We start from the raw sequence: 8,492 nt of genomic DNA on the forward strand, positions 1-8,492 counted from the left end.
AACTGATTTACGTCTAAATGCCGATTTGGAAAATATTGAACTTTGAAACATGATCGTAAAAGCGCAGAAGGCAGTAAGCTATTGAGGAGTTTTGCAGTAAAGATAATATGCTCAAAGTAAATGCAAACCGAGATTTAGAGTGTTTCGGTCAATCTTGACCTACATCCACTTCTGGCTTCCTCCATCGATGAGGTCACCAACGTCCACTAGAGGCCTTCCTTCAATAGGCGAAGGTCAACCACCCTTTTATAGTTTCACTCCTTTTGATGGGCTTAGGAGACAACCCTTACAGAATTTTCTTTCCTCTCTTGATAGATCAAAACTTGGAAGAAAAGAGGAAGGAGAACTTTTAACTCATACAACACTTTTTGAGCTCTCAAAAACACAAAGTAAGATCAGGATTTTGGTGGTTTTTGGTTACTTTGTCATTGCTGAAAGGGTGGGGTATTTATAGGCCCCAACCCAGTTTGAATTCCGAGCTCAAAACTGTCAATTCTCGGAATTCCAGGGTCTGGCGGTTGCACTGCCTGACTGGGGCGATTGCATCGCTTGGTAGAGATCGAAGACTGAGCCTCTAGGCGGTGCCACCTCCTATCAGGGGCGGTTGCACCTCTGTTAGAGGTGGTTGTACCGCCCAGCCAGAGCTCGGAGACTTAGCCTTGGGCGGTGCCACCGCCGACCCAAGCGGTGCCACCTCTGGCCAAGTAATCTGGGTCCGAATGGGCTGATCCATTCGGCCCAATTTGGGTCTGTCAAGGGCCCAATTACCCCAAGATTAAGTTAATGGGATCACCTCCCATATCTAATTTAATCATCATGCTAACTACGAATTTCTTAAGGCATTTACTGCAACTTGCTCCGGTGCGTCAATCGCTTCTTCCGGCGAGTTTCCGGCGAACATCCGACGAACCTTCGACGATGCTCCGGCGGACTTCCGGCAAACTCCTGGACTTGCGATGATCCACTTGGCGAGTTCTGACGAGCTTCTTTGGCAAGCTCCTGGACTTCTCGGATTTGTTCTCGCAGAACCTCAAACGACCGTCCGGACTTCCGTTGAAATCTCGAACCCCCAACGTGATCATAGTCTTGACTCCGGCATAACTCCTGCTGCATGTCTTACTTTCATCGTAGTTAATCCTGCACACTTATCTCAACATATGGATTAGATAACAAATGACAATTGACGTCATCATCAAAATCCGAGATTCAACAATCTCCCCCTTTTTTATGATGACAATCAATTGATAACAGAGTTAACCTTAACTCCCCCTATCTATGTGCCATAATTGAGATAAGTCATTCTTGAATTCAAAGCCTTTGAATTCAAGAGACATATTGATAAGTTTAAATCATTTAACCTTATCAATACTCCCATCATGATTCCCATCATGATGTATCTCTCTAAAAATGATGTATGATGTCAAGACTCGACATCATATGGTAAGATATCAATATGTAAAATTTCGAAGTAAGATTTTGATATCTTAACATGATGCACACATTTCAAGTATTTTAGCAATCAAAGCATTTCATCACATGGTAAGATATCAACACATAGGACTACGATGCAAGTTCTTGATATCTTAACATGATGCAAACATGGCATATAGTTATCATTAATGCACACATTTCAAGTATTTTAGCAATCATAGCATTTCATCACATGGTAAGATATCAACACGTAGGACTACGATGCAAGTTCTTGATATCTTAAAATGATGCAAACATGGCATATTACTAATATGGCAATTATAGTTATCATTAATTTATATATTCTCGATGATGCAAGCATGGCATAATCATAGCATCAATTCATATATATGCTTTTTTCAACATAATATGACATTTATAGCATCAATTCATATATTTCTCCCCCTTTGTCATCAACAAAAAGGAGAATGATATAAACAACTTTTAAATATACGTGCGATGCCATAAGTAGGTTCATGTCATTTATCTACATAGAGTGATAGGATATAAACATCTCAAGAAAAACATGACATGAAGTGAAAACCTCTTCCTTTTTATTTGTTATTGTCTTTTTGCATGAAGGAGGAAAGCCATTTGTGTAGTTCAAATTGATAGGATATTAAGGCATGCTTTACAAGGATCATGTTATTTGTGTGAATCAAATCCTTGCACATAAAAATATCTTCCTTTTATAAGAAGGAATCATCAAATCTATTTCTCAAGGAGAATATTTTTCACATGATAAGTCTAAAAGATATGCATTTGCTAGATGATTCTATTTGTCAAAAATCAATGATGTAAATCAAACTATAAGTGACATATGTTTATTAAGTCTGAAAGAAAATAATGTATGAAATCCGATTGGAACTAAACATTTAATTTAACACTTTTACGTAATCGGACAAGACTATACAATCATGATGACATACTCATTGTTATGAAAATTTCCAGTATGTCATTTTAGGCATGTAATAGCAATTAAGTGATTTGATCATTCAATCAATAAAGTCCGAATAATAATTTTAACAAATTTATGCATTGGACACATCAACATCATGGCAATACATCAACATCATGGTAATATTTAAGATCATAATAATGTCTTATCAATTTCATGACTATGTTACTTTCTCATATCATATTTACCAAGACACGAGGTTTTCAAAGCAGGCATTATAGAAATATGAAATCCGATAATGAGTAACGAGATTGAGCATATTCTCACCAATTAATACATCAAGTAACCATATTAGCGATTAGTAATCATCAAGGCATTGTGATCAAGGTGAGTAATATAAAGAGTTTACAACAACATAATTGTTACAACAAGAGGTGATTATGTCCACATATATAAGCTTATTCAGAGGTGAAAAATTAAAGTGCCTAAATAAAGAGTCAAATTGTCGATGAATTTGCTGTAGTTCAGATAGGATTTGATCTTGTTGATGTTCAAGCCGATCTTGTCTTTGTTCAAATCGGTCCATCTAAATTCCAATATCTTCGATAGATAATGCATGAGCTTGCCCAAATGGATGTGTTTCCTCAAAGGGACAAATCGAAGGAGATTGAGTACCCCTAAAGACTGGTGTTTCGGGTTTTGGTTCTAGTTGAGGGGGATCAGTTCTTCTAGGCATTCTAACCCAATTATCGTTTCTATAAATACATCTCAATCGGTGAAGTAGATTTTTGTTTATTATGCTAAACCTATCTACTTTCATCACTTCTTCGTTGGGTGGTATTGGAATATCGTAGGCTTTAAGTATTCTAGTGATTATACCACCATATGGAAGCATCATGTCTCTCTTAGATAGTTCTATCATGTTTTGTTGTATAAGGTATCTAAAACAGATGTTATGTCCTTTCATGATCCAATACATGGTTCCTAATTCCATTTGACTTACTTCATCATGATGATATTGTTTAGGGAGAATGATGCTAGTTAGGATATGATGAAGTACTTTAGTATTTAATGGTAGTAGATGTTCACAGCTTTTAGGAACTATCACTAGGTTGGGATTACCGAAAACTGTTCCTAAGGCTTCAACATATGTTATCCCAACCGTTTCATTGTCTCACGATCCTCTAAAATAAAATCTTCTATTTTTTATGGGAATACCTATCATGTCGCAAATGAATTTATCCGTAATGGAGATGTGTTGTCCTAAGAGATAGGTAGACATTCTTTCTTCTTCATCTACTTGTAGATTGTTGTAAAACAATATAACAAGTCTTGGATAGATGGGTTCACTAATTTGTAAAATAGGGAGTAGATCTAGGTTTGTAAACCATTGGATTATTTCTAAGTCTCTTAGTTCATCCACATCTACATGTTTTTCCCTTATTGACACTTCTAAATTCGAAAGAGGAAAAATTTTCAACATGATATTTTGAATCGAAAAGGGTAAGATCAAAGTCTTCCACTAATCTCCTCTTCCCTTTGTCCCTTGAGGATCTTCTAGAGCCCATAACTACTATTATTTAAGAGGATAGTGATGAGCAAGAGTAAATGAATCAAAAACATAATTTAGATGCTTCTTAGAGAATACCTTAAGTGAGATCTTCAAGAGAAGGAGAGATTGTTGATATTTTGCTTCGAAATAAAGAGTATTTGGGATGCTAAGAGGGGAGAAATGGAGGTGGAGAAGCTTTGGAAGAGTAAAGAGGGGAAGGGAGTGAGTTGGGGTCGGTTCCACCGCCGGCCCTAGCTTGGTTCAAAAGGGTGCAGGATTGCGGGCGGTTGCACCGCTGGTTAGGGCGGTGCAACCACTTGCAATAAGTGATAGCCGGAGGTGCTACCTCCAGCTGGAGCGGTGCCACCGCCTACAGGCGGTGAGCACTCGTTTTGACTGCTGTGTGATCTGATTTGAATGTTTTTGACTTGAGAAGAATTTTTATTTGGAGCAGTCAACTTTACTTACATAATTACATAAGAATTTTCATTTTAAGATGAGAAATTTTGCACGATCAAGATAGATCTAGTAATGCACATACTCTACTTCAAATGTCGTACGCATGTTTATGACATATTATCAAAGTTGGTAAGCTTTGCAAGTCCATGACAAACTTTGCTTACAAGACGTAAGTTCATGATATAGTTGGATTCGAACAAGTCAATTTGATGGGTTCGGAAATCTAGAGGATATATGAAGGGAGAATCATGGGTTTCCAATTCTGAGGGATCAGATAGGATTGTATCTGCATTGCTCTTATAATTTTAATTTTCTAATCCTCTTTTTGTTATTTAGGCTAGGGAGCATCGCGTGTTCTTTTTGGATCTCGAGTTATGAATATCGAGTATCCAAAGAGCAGGATATTATTTCATGCTCCCAACTTGGGATGGTTTATATCTCTACAAGACAGGATAATTTTTAGGTACCAATTTACTTTTGGGTGCCTCAAAAATTGATCTACATTGTTTTTCATGTTGCATAGAGTTTATCATGGCTCCTTTAGGAACCTAAATTAATTTGTTCGGACTAATTTTCTTGAATGGACAATAATGCATTTTGTGTCCATGTTTGCAACAAAAGTTACATTTTCTTTGGTGTCGAACATGTAAGATGAGGCCTTTTATGAAGGTGGTTGGATTTTGGTGAGGATTTCTCTTAAATCTGATTCCACTTCTTTTTGGGAACGTGACCCTTATTTGTAAGGATCATGTTCAAAGACTTGCTACCAACCTCGAATTTCTTCAAGGTGTCCTTAAGTAGCAAGTTTTCCTTTTGGATAGTTTCTAGATCATGACATTTTATACAAGAACCTAAACTATCATGATATTCAATTTTTAACTTATCAAAATTACAAGTAAGACTATCATACTCCTTTTTTAGTAATTTATATTTTCTACTAATAATCTTGCATTCATCAAATAAGTCATGGAAGGCATTTAATAACTCATCAAATGATAAATCTGTTAGGATCGGAGCAGCACTAAGAGGGGGGGGTGAATTAGTGCAGCGGATTAAAACTTCGGTTTTAGAAAATCTTTCGTACGATAAGAACGGAACTTGAAAAGCTTAATCTTGAAAGCGTATTCTTAAATATGCGCAGCAAAAGTAATAAGGAACTAAAGCATATAAGAAGGTTTGCAATAATGTAAATAGCAATAATGAAATGCAAACCAAGGATCACGCCGATTTTAGAGTGGTTCGGTCAAATGACCTACTCCACTTGCGAGGCCCCTCTTCGATGAGGCTCCCACCTTCCACTAGCAAGTCTCTTGAAATGGAAGGGTAAATACCCCTCTTACAACTCTTTACAAGCGGTTCACTCTCTTACAAATTTTTAGCAAGAAAGAAGGAGGTGAACACTAGCAAATTGAAAACAAGACTATCTAAGACTTTTCTAGGGCCTTTCTCTCAAACACTTGTTGCTCAAAAAGTTGTATACTCAGCTGAGTTTTGAGGGGTATTTATAGGCCTCAAGAGGATTCAAATTTGGGCTCCAAAATTTGGGCTCCAAATTTGAATTCTCTTTGGTTTCCCGATGCTGGCGGTGCCACCGCTTGTCAGTGGCGGTGCCACCGCCTGCTACTGTCAGACGTTGACAGTGCTGGGCGGTGCCACCGCCCAGCCCAGGCGGTGCTACCGCCTACAGTGTTTTCAGCCTTACTACAGTGTTTTCAGCCCACTAGTTGGGCTTCAATCTTGCCCCAAACTAGTCCGAACTTGTGCCCAATTGGCCCCTACTTAGGTTATACGATTAATACCTAATCCTAACCCTAATTAACATGCTAACTACGAATTTAAAGACATTTTCTAAGCTATTACAAAGTTCGTAAGTCAAGACTTCTTCCGACGAGCTTCCGACGAACTTCCGACGGTCTTCCGATAAACTCTCGGAAACCATTCTGCGGACTCCCGGCAAGCTCCTAGACTTCACGATTTGATCTTGGCGAGTTCCAACGAGCTTCTTCGGCAAGCTCCGATCTTTCTTGGCGAGCTCCGCGAACTTCCAACGAACCTTCCGGCGAGCTTCCGAAAATCCCTTCGGCAAGCTCCCTACTCATTCTCGGCTAGTTCCGGCAGCATTCCCGACGAACCTTCGGACTTCCGTCGAACTCTTGAACTCCCAACGAATCCTTCGTGCTTGACTCCGCACTTTGTTTCACTTTATGTCTTCATCGTTATCATAGTTAATCCTGCACAGCAAGCCTAAACTCTACTCCGATCTAGACAGTTATTACAACGCGAATCGACATTACGTTGCCCGGCATGTCATTGGTTGGTGCTTCGTCCAATTCTTCAGCGCATCGTCCTCTCTTGCGGCTTGTTGCCCAATCGGCGGTTGACCTCCGCAACCCCGATATCCTTGGTGCAATTCCGCTCTTGGCCCGATGCCCGACGTCCGAAGCCTTCTGCCATCCAATATCCTAACGTGATCTCCTCCGGCGCAACGTCAATTCCTCTTGCGTTAACTGTCTAATCCTGATCGAGTAGACCTGCATCACTCAAAATGCAGTTAAACATCTAAACACAATCAATTAGTTTCATCATCAAAATCCGAGATTCAACAAAATCTGCATCAATTAAATTTGTTACCTCCTCTCCGATGGCCATTAAGGTGTAATGAGCAACTTGCTTGGTGTTGGACTCCTCTTCTTTGGACGCGCTCGAGTCATCTCACGTTGCTTTGAGCGCCTTCTTCTTTGATGTTCTCTTCTTGGCTTGGGGACAATCACTTTTGTAGTGTCCCGACTTTTTGCAATCGTAGCAAATAACTTGGTCCTTTTTGGGTTCAAGTTTATTTTTTGTGTCATTTTTAAACTTGTTTCTCTTAATGAATTTTTTGAATTTCCTTGTTAGAAGTGCGAAGTCATCATCACAGTCCTCATCACTTGAGTTTTCTCTCAAGTGGTCATCTAAAGTTCTAAGTGACATATCCTTCCTGTTCTTTGGAAGGATGTCTTCTTGCTCTTCATGAGCCTTGCATGTCATTTCATAGGTCATTAATGACCCGATTAGTTCTTCAAGAGGGAAATTGTTTAAATCTTTAGCCTCTTGAATAGTAGTGACTTTAGGGTCCCAACTCTTAGGAAGGGATCTTAGAATCTTATTTACGAGCTCAAAATCCGAAAAACTTTTGCCGAGTCCTTTTAGACCATTGATGACATCCGTGAAACTAGTGTACATGTCGCCAATAGTCTCGCTCGGTTTCATTCGGAAAAGTTCGAAAGAGTGTATCAAAAGATTAATTTTTGACTCTTTCACTCTACTTGTGCCTTCATGAGTCACTTCGAGTGTATGCCAAATATCAAACGCAGTTTCACAAACCTAAACATGATTAAACTCATTTTTATCAAGCGCACAAAATAAGGCATTCATGGCCTTTACATTAAGAGCGAAAGTCTTCTTCTCCAATTCATTCCAATCGATCATTGGAAGAGAAGACTTCGAAAATCTATTTTCGACAAGATTCCAAAGTTTAAAATCCATTGAATTAAGGAAGATCCTCATTCGGGTCTTCCAATAGGTGTAGTTTGTCCCATTGAACATGGGTGGACGTGTAATAGAATAGCCCTTTTGGTTTCTGGCGTATGCCATCTCTCTTGGGTTTTAATCTATTTGAGAGTTAACCCTGCTTTGATACCAATTGTTAGGATCAAGAGCACTAAGAGGGGGGGAGGGGGGTGAATTAGTGCAGCAGTAAACTTTCGACGATTAAAACTGTGTTCGTACGATAAGAGCGATTTCGGTAGAAAATCTGATTCATAAATCACTTTAACTTGTGATCAAGTAAGATGTAGTTAAAGCAAGTCTATGAAGGTAGTTTGCAGTTGTGATGGAAATTAGAATGTAAGCGTAAACTGAAATATGATGTTCGTACGATAAAACTGATTTACATCTAAACGTCGATTCGAAAAATATTGAGCTTTGAAACACGATTGTAAAAGCGCAGAAGGCAGTAAAGATAATATGCTCAAAGTAAATGTAAACCGAGATTTAGAGTGGTTTGGTCAATCTTGACCTACATCCACTTCTGGCTTCCTCCACCGATGAGGTCACCGACGTCCACTAGAGGCC

This window comes from Musa acuminata, chromosome BXJ2-8, assembly GCF_036884655.1.
Source record: "Musa acuminata AAA Group cultivar baxijiao chromosome BXJ2-8, Cavendish_Baxijiao_AAA, whole genome shotgun sequence".
Taxonomy (NCBI): domain Eukaryota; kingdom Viridiplantae; phylum Streptophyta; class Magnoliopsida; order Zingiberales; family Musaceae; genus Musa; species Musa acuminata.